Below are 18107 nucleotides of genomic sequence, written 5' to 3'. Positions count from 1 at the left end.
ATGGATTTTTGTAGAACCCCAAGGTAAATACTTTTCAAGTTTTTTTTTTGTTTTTTTTTTTTTTTTTAATTTATACAGCCCATCATCAGAAGCATCTGTCAAATAATACGAAAAGTTGTAATTAGTCAGCAGCTAATCATACAACACAATGATGTGTTATCATATCATGCAAATACAGCATTCCATTACATACTGTGCTACAATAAAATGATTTATTACAATTGAATAAATTAGCCTCCCACCAGTATTGTTTTGATCAACTTTGATTGAGAATGAAGACCAAATATATATATTTCAATATTCATTATCATTTTGCCTCTTCATCAGAGAAGTGGCCTTCAATGTGTTAGTGGTGTGAGGCTGCCTCCTCTGGTGGCTTCATGTTCCAAGTGTTCAGGGACTGAGGGGTTTTTGTACAGCTCTGCCAATGGTTTGTGTCACTGTGGCTCTCTGGCACAATAATACACAGCAGTGTCTTCAGGCTGCACATTCTGTCCAGTTAGAGTCACTGTGTTGCTGGAAGAGTCTAAGGAAATACTGAACTTGTTTTTCAGTGAATCTTTGTATTCTGTGTCGTAACCCACTCTCGCCCATCCAATCCACTCCAGTCCTTTCCCTGCAGGCTGTCTGATCCAAGCTGTGTGTTGGTTGCTAACAGAATAAGAGAATAAGAGCAGCAGCAGAGCTACAGAGAACATGCTTGGTGTTGAAGGTCAACTGGTGGGAGCTTCTCTTGGTCTGCCTCAGCTGACAGTGTGATATCAAGTGTTTATAGCAGACTAGAAGGAAGTCAGCTTTGCATGCAGCACAACACTCACATCACATAAAAGGAGGATGGGTTGGTGTGTAAGGAACGTTTACAGTATGAATAGCCAATTTCTTTCTTTTCTTATAAAATATCAATGAAAAAGTTTATTCTCACAAGACCTTTATTATCTTGGCAAGCTTTGGAAAGACATAAGTAATTAGGCAGGAGAGGTTGGACAAGTGTTTCTTTTGTATTTTTTTCTCCATCGTACATATTTGCATTCATGTATTTATGTCATCTATGCACACGAAAGTGTATACACGCAATCATCTTTTTCTTTCATAAAAAAATATGTTCAATGTGATTTACCATCAGGAAAGGCAGTGGGGAGAAAGAGAATAACAGCTAAGGAGAAAAAAATCCCTGGACCCAGAATATGTGCAGCTCAGTTAGTGGGATTCACCAGGACTTTTGACGTCTGGTTCAGGCTCAGTGAGTGTCTGTCACTGACAGAGGAACATTACACGGTCAGTCAAACTGATATTTCAGAGGAATCCAATTTGAGAAAAAAAAAAAAATAATATATATATATATATATATATATATATATATATATATATATATATATATATATATATATATGAAAGCACCTCTCTTGACCAGATATGGCCTTTATTGAGTATTATACTCTAACCAGTCTTTTGTGCTGTGGTTCAAAAGTCAGGTAAGATTCAGTGACAGACTGGAGCTGATTGGAGCTGAGTGTCTCATTAAGGAAATCAAAGAGAGACACAACGTTGTGTTGTCTGCCCTCTAATGTTAAAAAAAAAAAAGAACTGCTGCATGATCTCAACAAATAATAATGTAACTCACCTTTGACTCCCCATCAGATAGAGAGATATTTTTGATTGATATGTTCAGCTGGTGTTTCCTTTATTCAGGGTTTGGGTGAAGCATTCAGCAAGCAGAATGTTGCTATTGGTTTTGGTGGTTTTCTGAAAAATTCATTGTCATGATTTCATTGCTTGGATTTGTCCATCACCTATTTACGTGATATCGAAAATGTGTTTATGATGCTCTGTCATGAAGGTAATATGATGTTTTCAACTTTGGTATAATTATTTGTTCTGGAAAAATCCTTAAAATCCCAGTCATAAAATGCTGCCACCATAAGAGAGCAGTGAGGATGAGGACTGGAGGATTTTGTACAGCTGCTCCACCAACTCACTGTGGCTCTCGAGCACAATAATAAACAGCAGAGTCTTCAGTCTTCAGACTGTTCATCTGGAGATACAGCTGCTGTCTGCTGTTGTCTCTGGAGATGGTGAACCATCTTTTTGTACAGCTCTACCAATGGTTTGTGTCACTGTGGATCTCTGGCACAATAATACACAGCAGTGTCTTCAGGCTGCACATTCTGTCCAGTTAGAGTCACTGTGTTGCTGGAAGAGGCTAAGGAAATACTGAACTTGTTTTTCAGTGAATCTTTGTAGTATTCAGTGCCATAGCTATTTTTCTGTCCAATCCACTCCATTGCTTTCCCTGCAGGCTGTCTAATCCAAGCTGTGTAATAGCCAAGAGAATAAGAGACCTGACAGGTGATGGTCAGAGTTTGACTTGGCTGGACAGTCAGAGACGCTGGCTGTGTCAGCGTTTCACATTTCACACCTGTGGAGGAGAAAATATTCAACATATCAGTGTATCTGACAGTGGAATAATAATAAAGAAGTGGTGCAGTGTGATGATAGAGTGTGTTTGTCCCTCAAAGAGACTCACAGGATCCAGCAGCCAGCAGCAGCAGCAGAGCTACAGAGTACATGCTTGGTGTTGAAGGTCAACTGGTGGGAGCTGCTCTTCCTCTTTTCTTTCAACTTCCAGCCTCATATCAACTCTTTATAGCAGAGGAACCAGGAAGGACACTTTGCATACAATCAAACATACGACTGAAGAGGATCTCCTCAGCAGTGGATCTAAACTGAAGTAGTAGTTTTGTCCCAAGTGTGACAGTCCTCTAATGTGTGTGACTGTGCCACATCACTTTAATCCACCTGCTGACTGCTGTGATCTCTGGAGAGAGAGAAAACACTTTTTGTTGCATGGAAATCAGCTCTGCCTGCTGTTGGGGTTTTAAATCAACATGTTACATCTTTTTCTGCAATAATCTGCTCAGTGTGATTCACTGTATTGCAGCCGTTTTACCTGATCAGTTTCCTGTTCCAATAACAATACATATACTGATGTATGGTTATAGTTTCACTGAGGCTTGTGAAGGACACAGTTCCATAAAGCTAAGTTTTTATTCAGACTAAACCAACATGTTTTCTGAAATTCATTTGTAAGTATTCCATTATTGAGGGTGATTTCATATATTAAATGTGATCTTGTTTCAAAGGGGTTAGGGTTACGCCAACCTCCTCAAGAGGTAGGTATATCATTGGCCTCTCCTAAAGTTGTTGCTATCTGTCTGATAGATTTTGTTTTCTTTCTGAGCCTGATGATGGCCTCCCTCACCTGCATAGACACCTCTTTGGATCGCATGTTGAGGGTTTGATAAAATGCTACCAAATGCAAATGCAAACACTTGGAATAAACACCAGACCTTTTTTTCTTACTTTGTAATGAAATAGGGGAAAAGGTTGTCAGATTTTCTTCAAAGTGTTAATTTCGCCTTTTCATTTGTATAGTCTCAGTATTAAAGTCTAGCCAGTAGTTAAACTCCAAGGTTCAAAATGAGTTATGAATCAAACCAGTGCTTTATAAAACTCTACTATATATATTATTTTCAGTCATTAAAAGATTATTTAGACCTTTAAGCACTTTTTCGCTGTCCTGCAAACGAAAATACTTAGTATTTTATTTATTTATTTATTTATTTATTTATTTATTTATTTTAAACTCAGGGAAGTGGCCTTGAATGTGTTGGTGGTATGAGGCTGCCTCCTCTGGTGGCTTCATGTTCCCAGTGTTCAGGGACTGAGGGGTTGTTGTACAGCTCTTCCAATGGTTTGTGTCACTGTGACTCTCTGGCACAATAATACACAGCAGTGTCTTCAGGCTGCACATTCTGTCCAGTTAGAGTCACTGTGTTGCTGGAAGAGTCTACGGAAATACTGAACTTGTTTTTCAGTGAATCCTTGTAGAATTCATAGCCAGTATTTTTAACTCCAATCCACTCCAGTGTTCTCCCTGCAGGCTGTCTGATCCAAGCTGTGAAAGAGCCAAGAGCATAACAGACCTGACAGGTGATGGTCAGAGTTTGACCTGGCTGGACAGTCAGAGATGCTGGCTGTGCCAACGTTTCACATTTCACACCTGTGGAGGAGAAAAGATTGAACATATCAGTGTATTTAACAGTGGAATAATAATAAAGAAGTGGTGCAGTGTGATGATAGAGTGTGTGTTTGTCCCTCAAAGAGACTCACAGGATCCAGCAGCCAGCAGCAGCAGCAGAGCTACAGAGAACTTGCTTGGTGTTGAAGGTCAACTGGTGGGAGCTTCTCTTGGTCTGCCTCAGCTGACAGTGTGATATCAAGTGTTTATAGCAGACTAGAAGGAAGTCAGCTTTGCATACAGCACAACACTCACATGACATAAAAGGAGGATGGACTGTATTACAAATATTTAAGTCATGAATTGAATTTGAATTCTAATTCCCAATAATCATTAAAAAGTGAAAGAAAAATGTTCATTAATTTCATAAATGTGTCAACAGCAGTCTTTGTAACTTTATATGGTTCACTGAATTGCTGACAGTTCTGTATTCTTGCAATCAGGTGGCACTGGAATGTGAAGTTTTTTGATGAATTGATCGAGTGATTGACTGATTGATTAGCCCGTTAGGAAACTCCTTGTGTGTCTTATTGCAGTCAGATGCACTCATCATGACAACGACCACATGACAAAATATCACATTTACATTGATAACACCGACATGTGTATCAGTCAATCTTAGCACACATATACTGTGGTTTCCATGGTACAATGGTGAAAGACACGGGACTGAAAACCAGAAAACAAGACTCAGTTTAAAATTTAAAATTGAAGCCATAATTTGTTCAAATGATTGAGCTGAATTATCTTGGCAAGATGTTTGTCTTGAATTCAATTTCCAAAGAATTGAGAAAATGTTGTGAGAGAGGGGGGATTAGAAAATAATTGTTTTGAGTTGTGCATCATGTGGGTGGAAAACGCTCCACTGCAGCACAAGTGGTGGATCTGGCTCTGAATAATCACAAGCTCTGTGCATTTCCATCTTTTTACACATGGGTGGATATGATTTGCTTTTTGTGAACACTGAAATCTATAAAATTGCATCAATTACTTCCTTTGTATGAACATGTACAGTAAAGGCTCAAACAAGTAAAGGTCCATTATTGTGCAGGATGAACATGCTTATGATATGACACTTCAAACCCACTGCCAGTGACTGAACAAAACAATCACACGACTGAACGTTTCTGAAAGTTACACTTTTTTATTATTATTAAATAATCAAATCAGATTGGGATGTCCCTCTGCATTACATGGATCACATACCATTTGAGTACATATACATTTTTATGAACAGGGAACACTTTACTGAATAATGTTAAGTTATAATCAGTTGTGATTAATGATTCTATTTATTCATTCATTCGTTTGTTTGTTTGTTTATTATTAAAATCTTCATTCATGCCATCACTGATCCATTGATTTTTTCAGTGATTCACTATTTTCAACGGAAGGCCTTAAGCGCAAAATACATGATAATATAGGAAAAAACAATAACAACAACAAGAAACAAAACTGTTTGAGTGACTCATGAATCAAAATCAGTGTATGTTTAAACTAATATCTATCACTAAATTACAGATTAACAATGAAAAGAATTTCATTTTTTTTTTTCATTTTGTTCTTTTTTTGTTGTTTCTGGGACATCTGTTCCAACAAACATATATACTGGTTGTTTTTCCTCCTCATCAGGGAAGTGGCCTTGAATGTGTTAGTGGTGTGAGGCTGCCTCCTCTGGTGGCTTCATGTTCCAAGTGTTCAGGGACTGAGGGGTTTTTGTACAGCTCTACCAATGGTTTGTGTCACTGTGGCTCTCTGGCACAATAATACACAGCAGTGTCTTCTGGCTGCAGATTCTGTCCAGTTAGAGTCACTGTCTTGCTGGAAGAGGCTGTGGACATACTGAACTTGTTTTTCAGTGAATCTTTGTAATTTGTGCTGCTACCAGCAACCTGTCCAATCCACTCCAATCCTTTCCCTGCAGGCTGTCTGATCCAAGATGTGTAATAGCTGCCAACAGAATAAGAGACCTGACAGGTGATGGTCAGAGTTTGACCTGGCTGGACAGTCAGAGACGCTGGCTGTGTCAACGTTTCACATTTCACACCTGTGGAAAACACAAACATTTTTTAAATCAAAGTATCCAGTTACATGGCACCAGAAGAGCTGCTGGTTTTGTAAATGTGATGTCAAATCCAGAGAGACTCACAGGATCCAGCAGCCAGCAGCAGCAGCAGAGCTACAGACAACATGGTTTGTGTTGAAGTGAACTGGTGGGAGCTGCTCTTCCTCTTTTCTTTCAACTTCCAGCCTCATATCAACTCTTTATAGCAGAGGAACCAGGAAGGACACTTTGCATACAATCAAACATACGACTGAAGAGGATCTACTCAGCAGTGGATCTAAACTGAGGTAGTAGTTTTGTCCCAAGTGTGACAGTCCTCTAATGTGTGTGACTGTGCCACATCACTTTAATCCACCTGCTGACTGCTGTGATCTCTGGAGAGAGAGAAAACACTTTTTGTTGCATGGAAATCAGCTCTGCCTGCTGTTGGTGTTTTAAATCAGCCTGTTACGTCTTTTTCTGCAATAATCTGCTCAGTGTGTGATTCACTGTATTGCAGCCTTTTTACCTGATCAGTTTCCTGTTCTGATAACAATACATATACTGTTGTATGGTTATAGTTTTACTGAGGCATGTGAGGTAGACAGTTCCATAAGGCTAAATTGTTTATTCAGACTAAACATGTTCTCTGAAATGATGATCTCAGTATTTCATTATTGAGGGTGTTTTCATATATCAAATTTGATCATGTTTCTAAAGCATGCAGATTTCCACGCAAAATACTTTCAGATATTTTTGAAATTGTTAATTTCCTTTTTTCACATAAAGACATAGGTTTGACATTAAGTTTGTTGTCAGACTTTCAGAAGTTGGCAGTGCAGAATCAGGACAGGAACTTCTTTGTGAAAATGACTATCCTTGTTATGCATTGTTGTATGGGAATGTCATGAATGGATGCTATATTTGTGTGACATTTTAAAGATAGCTCTGTTTGAATGTTGTGGAGCAGGAGCTTTCCTTTATTAACAGTTTGGGTGATGTTTTCAGCAACCACCGTGTTGTGCTGGTTTTGGTGTAGAATTCATCATCATGATTTGATCTTTTATTAAATGTGTTCATCATAAATGTTGTTGATATTTCATTGTGTTTATGATGCTTTATTATGAGAGAAACATAATGTGTTCAAATCCCACCCCCCTCTCTCTTTCTGTTTCAGTAAACATTCATTTAAAGCCCAGTCGTACTTCTACTCTAACAGAGCAGTGAGGATGAGGACTGAAGGATTTTGTACAGCTGCTCCACCAACTCCAGTCACTGTGGCTCTCGAGCACAATAATAAACAGCAGAGTCTTCAGTCTTCAGACTGTTCATCTGGAGATACAGCTGCTGTCTGCTGTTGTCTCTGGAGATGGTGAACCGGCCTTGGACTGACTGGGAGTAGTAGGTGCCACCACCAGTGTTGACAGCAGCAATCCACTCCAGTCCTTCTCCAGGAGCCTGTCTGACCCAGGCCATGTAGGAGCTGCTGAATGTGAGTCCAGAGGCTGTGCAGGTCAATCTGTGGGACTCTGCAGGCTTTTTAACCACTGGTTCAGATTGTGTCAGAGTCTGACCATCAACACCTGGCAACACAAAACAGAAAAGCATCACATGCATGCAGTTAGGATTTGAATGAAGATGCTGTCAAATCCAGGTGAGTGAAAATGTTGACCTGCCCAGCAGAGAGTTAAAAGCAGCAGTGCTGTCCTATAGCCCATCATGTTCAAGTGTGTGGCCACTGTTGTCTGTCATCCTCTCTGCAGTCACATAAGTAGAGATGGGAGACATCAAAGTTTTGCATTGACTCCTCCTCACAGGGAGGGATGACAGCACTGTAGTGGATCAGTGTCTCAGTTATTATTTCATGCAGTGGAGAATGAATGTTCACTGTACAGAGTGACTAATGCAATAAAATGTGACCCACAGGTAATCAAACATGCTTGGCTACACTGGAAACACAGTTAGCATCATGTGAACTGGGGTCAGCAATGTTAGCTCAGAGTTTCTGTTGCTGATGAAAGTGAACTGATGAGTAACAAGTTAGCCGACTTGAAGCTGACATCAAAACAACCATGCATGGCTCTGTTAATATGAAAGTGGGATAAACATGGAAATTAGGAGAAGGTCATTGTGGTCTTCATACTCTTATCATAACCAGGAGGTGATGGTGGTGTTGTGAGGTTATTCAGTAAACTGTATACATGCATGATGATCTCACACAAAACCTTTCTTCAATGCAGTTCCCTTAAAACAGATTTTCAAGATTTTGTGTGAAACAGCATTAACATTATTTCTTGGAGTTAAATCATGTGAGTTAAGGAAAATTTTTCATACATTTTCCGATTTTGGGATGGGCAGGTAAGGAGAATTTTTCACTACTATTTGCTCCAAACACCCAATATGTCTATATGTTATGTGGATTTTTTTTACAACTGCTCATTCAACAACTATTGTTCACTACAGGAGATGAGATGGTGAACCAAGCAACTGGACTGACAGCTGAGGATTTGATGGAGCTACAGCGACTGATGGTGAAAACACACTCCAGTCTGCAGACCAGACCTAATCAAAACACTGGACCCAGAGGATGTGCAGGTCACTTAGTGAGATTCATCATAGCACACCAGTTAGTGGGCTTTTCTCCTTGTACTTTGTTCCTTCTTTGTCTCAAATCCAACAAGCCCAGAAGCTGCCACTGGACACAGAGGATGAAGTGGGAAACTACATGAAATAAAGCCTGTTGAAGTGGTAGTTACTTGCATCATGCAACATAAATGCTGATAATTATATCAGTGTGCTGTATCAAATGTGTTTCATTACTGTTTAGTAAACAAGCCTAAAGTCACCACTGTGTTAAAATGCATGATCTTATGTTAACTAAAGCAGATTTACAGTATTCATGATCAATATTTAATTTTTGCTTTACATAGTTTCCAAACTGTGTCTGTGAATAAACACATGAATATGATGTTTGGCTACATGTTTGTCTGAACTAATTTCTCCATGTGAGCCACTTGATTGTAGCTCTGTGTCTCCAGGGGACAGAGTCTCTTGCTCACAGAAACACATGGCATTAAATTAATGTGTGGACTGAGGCTGCCTCCTCTGGTGGCTTCATTTTCCAAGTGTTCAGGGACTGAGGGGTTTTTGTACAGCTCTACCAATGCTTTGTGTCACTGTGGATCTCTGGCACAATAATAAACAGCAGAGTCTTCAGTCTTCAGACTGTTCATCTGGAGATACAGCTGCTCTCTGCTGTTGTCTCTGGAGATGGTGAACCGGCCTTGGAATGACTGGGAGTAGTGGGTGCTGCCACCATCAGTGATACGAGCGATCCACTCCAGTCCTTTTCCAGGAGCCTGTCTGATCCAGTGCATGTAGTAGTTACTGAATGTGAATCCAGAGGCTGTGCACACTGCAAAATTTTTCGCCGTGAATTCACAATAAATTATTGGATAAGTTTTGCATGACTTTCACAGTAAGGATTACAGAAATATACTGTGAAATGTACTCACAGCAATTTACTGTAATTTCACATCTGTGATATTACAATGCATTGTTGTAAAAGCACAACTGTGTACTGTAACTTCACAGCTTCAATGACAAAGCAATTACTGTGATATTACAGTACATTACTGGGGAATTACAACCTTTTGCTGTACATTATTACAACAAGGCCCTGTACTTTTACAGTGTGTACTGTGAAAGTAATGCACAAGTTGACAGTAATTTACTGTGAATTTACTATGTATAGTGTGGAAATCATGCAAAAACTGGCCAGTAATTTACTGTGAAAGTAATGCAGATGAAGTTTCCATTTACTGTGAATTTACAATCATTGGACAATTAACACACCAACACACAACTCTGAGGGAAAGTCAATGTTAGCCCAATGGCATATTTATTTACAAATAAAGGGTTATTCAACATAAATGCCAAGAAATTCAAGAATTCAAGAAATTAAACTTCCTAGTCCTAGTCAAACTTTTCAAAGCATCTTAAAATGCAGAGAAACTGTGCAGAAATTTGCCATTCAACTACCCAGCTGTGTCACAATAACAGTAAGAGGATGGGAATGAGGCCTCCATGGCAAGGTAAGAGAGGAAGGGAGAGAGCGATGAAGGGATGTCGTGAAGGGGTCAGGCGCTCCTCTCAGTCTCAAACATTCTATAATCCACACGCAACAGCGTCGTACAAAAATCTTGTAGTGCAAAGTTGTCTTCAAAAAAAAGTACAAAAAGAACTACTCAAAACTGAGCCTGACAACTGCTGCAGCAAAAAAAAAAAAACTATGATGCCCACTCAAAGTCAATTAGTTTCCTCAAAAGGTGCTCATATGAGGGTTCATTGTTGTCCGCTTCCTGGTCTTTGAGCCTCTCTCAGGATTGATGCCCAAGAAGTACCTGTTAATAAGCAAAGACAGTTTCAGTTTTAAATAGACTTATGTATTGCAGGCAGCATTTATCAAGCTGAGTCATCATCCTTCATAATCTTATCATATGCACACTCAACAGTTCAGTAAAAGCATAATGTACAGTATTTAGGTATTCAAATTTAAATAATAAGACTGTCTGTGGTAAATAGCAAACGCTAACGTTAGCTAGCCTATATCAGACCACACGGGCAAATGCTACAGCTAGCTAACGTTAGCTAGTTAGCTAATAGTGCTAATATCATTTAAAATACCATGGGTGTACTGCAAACAGACGTTATGCATGCAGCTCACCTTCTCCATTCAGCCCAGAGGAGAAGAGGGAAATGGCCTCTTCAGGTTCAGTGCCGAGTTCGGTTATGTCATGTGACTTACCAGGGAATATTTGAATACAAACTTTCACTGTAATAATACTGCTGAATGCTGTGAAATCCTTGCATTTTTTTTTACTGTGTTGCTGTGATATTACAGACCTTGTTGTGATATAACAGGGGTGTTTTGATTTGCAGGATTTTACTGTAAAATAACAGTTAAATGCTGTAAAATCCAAGGATACTGTAGTTTTTACAGGTATTCATTGGGATATTACAGGGGAACTTAATTGCAACAAGTTACTGTAAAATAATACTGTTAATTATTGTGAAATGCTGGTAATTTATTACAGTGTAGGGCATGAACATTTTTGTGAGTCTCCATACTTCTTTCAGGATGCAGGACTGGTATTACCATGTCATTCTACTTGTATTAACACGTTTTCAGAACTGACAGTCTCTAAACCTCAATGGAGGGGAGCAGCAGAGAGCACTCTAACAGCTGATATGCAATTCCACCATAGAAACCATTGCATTTAGGAGAAAATGACTGTTAAACAGCTGTCCACTGTAGTGACCGCTATGCACCAAAGGGTTAATTTATTTTTTCTTACAATTTTGCTCTTTTTTCTTATTTCTGGAAGATCAGTTCCAACAAATATATATATTCAGTGGTTGTTTTTCCTTGAATGTGTTAGTGGTGTGAGGCTGCCTCCTCTGGTGGCTTCATGTTCCAAGTGTTCAGGGACTGAGGGGTTTTTGTACAACTCTACCAATGGTTTGTGTCACTGTGGCTTTCTGGCACAATAATACACAGCAGTGTCTTCAGGCTGCACATTCTGTCCAGTTAGAGTCACTGTGTTGCTGGAAGAGGCTGTGGACATACTGAACTTGTTTTTCAGTGTATCTTTGTAGACTGTGCTGCTACCAGCAACATGTCCAATCCACTCCAGTCCTTTCCCTGCAGGCTGTCTGATCCAAGCTGTGGCATAGCCAGTAACAGAATAAGAGACCTGACAGGTGATGGTCAGAGTTTGACCTGGCTGGACAGTCAGAGACGCTGGCTGTGTCAATGTTTCACATTTCACACCTGTGGAAAACACAAACATTTTTTAAATCAAAGTATCCAGTTACATGGCACCAGAAGAGCTGCTGGTTTTGTAAATGTGATGTCAAATCCAGAGAGACTCACAGGATCCAGCAGCCAGCAGCAGCAGCAGCAGAGCTACAGACAACATGGTTTGTGTTGAAGCTGAACTGGTGGGAGCTGCTCTTCCTCTTTTCTTTCAACTTCCAGCCTCATATCAACTCTTTATAGCAGAGGAACGAGGAAGGACACTTTGCATACAATCAAACATACGACTGAAGAGGATCTACTCAGCAGTGGATCTAAACTGAGGTAGTAGTTTTGTCCCAAGTGTGACAGTCCTCTAATGTGTGTGACTGTGCCACATCACTTTAATCCACCTGCTGACTGCTGGGATCTCTGGAGAGAGAGAAAACACTTTTTGTTGCCTGGAAATCAGCTCTGCCTGTTGTTGGGGTTTTAATGTTACATCTTTTTCTGCAATAATCTGCTTAGCTGTATTGATTCACTGTATTGCAGCCTTTTTACCTGATCAGTTTCCTGTTCCAATTACAATACATATACTGTTGTGTGGTTATGCTTTTACTGAGGCTTGTGAAGGACACAGTTCCATAAGGCTAAATTTTTATTCAGACTAAACCAACATGTTCTCTGAAATTCATTTGTCAGCGTTTTATTATTGAGAGTGATTTCATATATTGAATGTGATTTTGTTTCAACAGTATGCATATACAGGTAGGTCCATAAGTATATGGACAGTGACACAATATTTATCATTTTGCCCTTGTACACGACCACAGTGGATTTGAAAATAAGTGATGAAGACGGGATTGAACTGCAGACTTTGAGCTTCAATTAAAGGGTTAAACAAAAATATAGCTTTAACTGTTTAGCAATTACAACAAGTTTTCTGGTACAAGTTAATCTTCTTTTCAGCTGTTCAAAGAACCTTGTTCCAGAACAGATGCAAATGCAAAAACTTGGAATAAATACCAGACCTTTATATTTTTTATTTTTTTTATTTTTTAATTTGTCATGAAATAATGAGGGAAAAGGCCACAACTGCCCATGAATCTGCTTTTTAGTCAAGTGTCCAATTACCTTTGAGCCTCTGAAAATGGGGTTACAAAGTATGAAAAAGGCTGTAATTCTTATTGATGCCATATTTTTGTTCAAGCTGAAAGTCTGCACTTCCATCACGTCTTGATTACTCCATTTCAAACCCACTGTGGTGGTGAACAAGGGCAAAAATATAAATATTGTGTCACTATCCAAATACTTATGGACCTACTTTCCTAACAAGAAAAATGTCAGGTTTTCTTCAAAGTGTTAATTTCCCCTTTTCATTTGGATAGTCTCAGTATTAAAGTCTAGCCAGTCGTTAAACTCCAAGGTTCAAAAGTCATTAAAGACTCATGAAGAAAGCTGGAGCTGAACTTCTTGTTATGAAAAAGAAGAGAAAAAGAAAATTCATTGACTGCCCTCTAATGTTTCAAAGAAGAACTGTAGTGTAATTTCTACTCCAAAATAACATCATTCACTTTCAGCCCACCATATTATATATAGATGGTAGTGACTGAAGCAAGAGTGTCCTTTTTTATATTTTTCAGTGATGCTTTCAGTTACCAAAGTGCTGGATTGGTTTTGGTAGTTATGTGATTTTTTTTTTTTGTTTTTCATCGTCATTTGATCATTTACATTTATTCACGAAATATTTGTGGAAAATTTGAAAGAAATTTGTTGTGTTCAAATCATTTGTTGTAATTATTTGCTATCAATTATTTTTCTCTCTCTAAACATACATTTAAAGCTTTCAGTGCTGCTCAGATGTAGGAGTGTTGTTGATCTGACAGAGCAGTGAGGATGAGGACTGGAGGATTTTGTACAGCTGCTCCACCAACTCCAGTCACTGTGGCTCTCGAGCACAATAATAAACAGCAGAGTCTTCAGTCTTCAGACTGTTCATCTGGAGATACAGCTGCTGTCTGCTGTTGTCTCTGGAGATGGTGAACCGGCCTTGGACTGACTGGGAGTAGGAGGTGCTGCTGCCATCAGTGTTGATATAGGCGATCCACTCCAGTCCTTTTCCAGGAGCCTGTCTGATCCAGGCCATCCAGTAGTTACTGAATGTGAATCCAGAGGCTGTGCAGGTCAATGTGTGGGACTCTGCAGGCTTTTTAAGCACTGGTTCAGATTGGGTCAGAGTCTGACCATCAACACCTGGCAACACAAAACAGAAAAGCATCACATGCATGAAGTACGGATTTGAATGAAGACGCTGTCAAATCCAGGTGAGTGAAAATGTTGACCTGCCCAGCAGAGAGTTAAAAGCAGCAGTCCTGTCCTATAGCCCATCATGTTCAAGTGTGTGGCCACTGTTGTCTGTCATCCTCTCTGCAGTCACATAAGTAGAGATGGGAGACATCAAAGTTTTGCATTGACTCCTCCTCACAGGGAGGGACGACAGCACTGCAGTGGATTAGTCTGTCAGTCATTTTGTACAATTTAAGAATGGATGTTCATTGTGCAAAGAGACTCTAAGGATTTAATTTTAATCTGGATAAAACATGGATTTTTTTTTAACCCCAAGATAAATACTGTTCAAATTCAAGTTAATTTATTTATATAGCCCATCATCACTAGCATCTGTCAGAGAATAAGCAAAGTTGTAATTAGTCAGCAACTAATCATACAACACAATGATGTGTTATCATATCATGCAATTATATCACTCCATTACATACTGTGCCACAGTAAAAGTATTTATTACAACTGAATAAATTATGGTAGCCTCCAATCAGTATTTTTTAGATCAACTTTGACTTGGAATGAAGACCAAATATATATATATTTCAATATTCATTATCATTTTGCCTCTTCCTCAGGGAAGTGACCTTGAATAGTAGTGTGAGGCTGCCTCCTCTGGTGGCTTCATGTTCCAAGTGTTCAGGGACTGAGGGGTTTTTGTACAGCTCTACCAATGGTTTGTGTCACTGTGGATCTCTGGCACAATAATACACAGCAGTGTCTTCAGGCTGCACATTCTGTCCAGTTAGAGTCACTGTCTTGCTGGAAGAGGCTAAGGAAATACTGAACTTGTTTTTCAGTGAATCTTTGTAGGATTCACTATAAGTTGATTTCCTTCCAATCCATTCCAGTCTTTTCCCTGCAGGCTGTCTGATCCAAGCTGTGTGATAGCTGCTAAAAGAATAAGAGACCTGACAGGTGATGGTCAGAGTTTGACCTGGCCGGACAGTCAGAGACGCTGGCTGTGTCAACGTGACACATTTCACACCTGTGGAGGAGAAAATATTCAACATATCAGTGTATTTGACAGTGGAATAATAATAAAGAAGTGGTGCAGTGTGATGATAGAATGTGTGTTTGTCCCTCAAAGAGACTCACAGGATCCAGCAGCCAGCAGCAGCAGCAGAGCTACAGAGAACATGCTTGGTGTTGAAGGTCAACTGGTGGGAGCTTCTCTTGGTCTGCCTCAGCTGACAGTGTGATATCAAGTGTTTATAGCAGACTAGAAGGAAGTCAGCTTTGCATACAGCACAACACCCACATCACATAAAAGGAGGATGGACTGTATTACAAAATATAAGTCATGAATTGAATTTGAATTCTAATTCCCAATAATCATTAAAAAGTGAAATAAACATGTTCATTAATTTCATAAATGTGTCAACAGTCTTTGTAACTTTATATGGTTCACTGAATTGCTTTCAGTGCTGTATTCTTGTAATCAGGTGGCACTGGAATGTGTAGTTTTTTTGATGAATTGATCGAGTGATTGACTGATTGATTAGTGTGTTAGGAAATTCTTTGTGTGTTTTACTGCAGTCAGATGCACTCATCATGACAACGACCACATGACAAAATATCACATTTACACTGATAACACCGACATGTGTATCAGTCAATCTTAGCACACATATACTGTGGTTTCCATGGTACAATGGTGAAAGACACGGGACTGAAAACCAGAAAACAAGACTCAGTTTAACATTTAAAATTGAAGCCATAATTTGTTAAAATGATTGAGCTGAATTATCTTGGCAAGATGTTTGTCTTGAATTAAATTTCCAAAGAATTGAGAAAATGTTGTGAGAGAGGGGGGGTTAGAAACTAATTGTTTTGAGTTGTGCATCATGTGGGTGGAAAACGCTCCACTGCAGCACAAGTGGTGGATCTGGCTCTGAATAATCACAGGCTCTGTGCATTTCCATCTTTTTACACATGGGTGGATATGATTTGCTTTTTGTGAACACTGAAATCTATAAAATTGCATCATTGTATGAACACGTACAGTAAAGGCTCCAACAAGTAAAGGTCCAATATTATGCAGGATGAACATGGTTATGATGTGACACTTCAAACCCACTGCCAGTGACTGAACAAAATAATCACATGACTGAACATTTCTGAAAGTACCACTTTTTTTTTTTTTTTTTATTATTAAATAATCAAATCAGATTGGGATGTCCCTCTGCATTACATGGATCTCATAACATTAGTGTGCATATACATTTGTATAAACAGGGCACACTTTACTGAATAATGTTAAGTTATAATCAAAGTGATGAATGAATCTATTTATTCATTAATTTGTTTGTTTCTTAGTTTGTTTATTATTAAATCCTTCATTCATTCTATTATTCATCCATTGATTCTTCATTCATTCACTATTTTCAACAGAATGCCTGAAGTGCAAAATACATGATAATATTGGAAACTACAATAACAACAAAGCACAAAACTCAGTGACTTTTGAATCAAAATCAGTGTATGATTAAAGTCATATCTATCATTTTTAGTCAAACAGACTTTAGAGACTAAATAAAAGAAAATAAGACTTTTGGAATTTTGTTTCTTTGCATTTTGTTCTTTTTTCTTATTTTAGGAAAATCTGTTCCAACAAACATATGTATTCAGTGGTTGTTTTTCCTTCTCATCAGGGAAGTTGACTTGTGTCACGGGAGCTGGAAGGTGGAGGACCCAAAAGCAGGAGCCGCAGGCAAAAAATGCTCAATGAAAAAACAAAATTTAACCCAAACGACTGGGAACACAAGAAACTAAGGCAGGAAGCAGGAAGCAGGAAGCAGAATGCAATACAACACAACACAAAACAGCACAGAACAGAACAATGAACCAACCAGGAACAGAACTCAAGACAGGACTTAAATACACACGAACTAATGATCAAACAAGACACACTTGGGGAAGGGGCTGGAGCACAAGACAGGAGAACACAGAGGATAGGCTGAGGTTAAACACTGGGAGGGATCAGAACAATCAGGGATAATTGACAGACACAGGACAGGTGTGGCACAGGGAGGAGCAAACAAGACACAGGTGAAATCACTGAAAGGAACTAGGCAAATGAAACTCAGGAAACAGATACAAGACCAAACAAAACACAAGAAACACAAAACCATGACAGACTTGAATGTGTTGGTGGTGTGAGGCTGCCTCCTCTGGTGGCTTCATGTTCCAAGTGTTCAGGGACTGAGGGGTTTTTGTACAGCTCTACCAATGGTTTGTGTCACTGTGGATCTCTGGCACAATAATACACAGCAGTGTCTTCAGGCTGCAGATTCTGTCCAGTTAGAGTCGCTGTGTTGCTGGAAGGGTCGAAGGAAATACTGAACTTGTTTTTCAGTGAATCTTTGTAGACTGTGCTGTAGCCACCTCCACCCAATGCAATCCACTCCAGTGTTTTCCCTGCAGGCTGTCTGATCCAACCTGTCGCAGAGCTGCTAACAGAATAAGAGACCTGACAGGTGATGGTCAGAGTTTGACCTGGCCGGACAGTCAGAGACGCTGGCTGTGTCAACGTGAAACATTTCACACCTGTGGAAAACACAAACATTTTTTAAATCAAATTATCCAGTTACATGGCACCAGAAGAGCTGCTGGTTTTGTAAATGTGATGTCAAATCCAGAGAAACTCACAGGATCCAGCAGCCAGCAGCAGCAGCAGAGCTACAGACAACATGGTTTATGTTGAAGCTGAACTGGTGGGAGCTGCTCTTCCTCTTTTCTTTCAACTTCCAGCCTCATATCAACTCTTTATAGCAGAGGAACCAGGAAGGACACTTTGCATACAATCAAACATACAACTGAAGAAGATCTACTCAGCAGTGGATCTA

At 39.3% G+C, this 18107-nt stretch overlaps 1 protein-coding gene and 1 long non-coding RNA gene across 2 annotated transcripts in view; one reads left to right on the top strand and one right to left on the bottom strand.

Annotated features, from left to right (window-relative positions):
• The window catches only part of LOC115363486 (uncharacterized), a 381300-nt gene that overhangs the window by 203567 nt on the left and 159626 nt on the right, over positions 1–18107 (bottom strand). The window lies entirely within an intron of this gene.
• On the top strand, positions 528–17757 carry LOC115363606 (uncharacterized). The gene is made up of 3 exons (XR_003928600.1): positions 528–643; positions 1717–1719; positions 17710–17757. It is a non-coding gene; the product is annotated as an uncharacterized LOC115363606 (long non-coding RNA).

Source organism: Myripristis murdjan, chromosome 8 (assembly GCF_902150065.1).
Source record: "Myripristis murdjan chromosome 8, fMyrMur1.1, whole genome shotgun sequence".
NCBI lineage: Eukaryota > Metazoa > Chordata > Actinopteri > Holocentriformes > Holocentridae > Myripristis > Myripristis murdjan.
The sequence above is the reverse complement of the archived record's forward strand: the minus strand, read 5'-3'. Positions and strand labels throughout refer to the sequence as shown.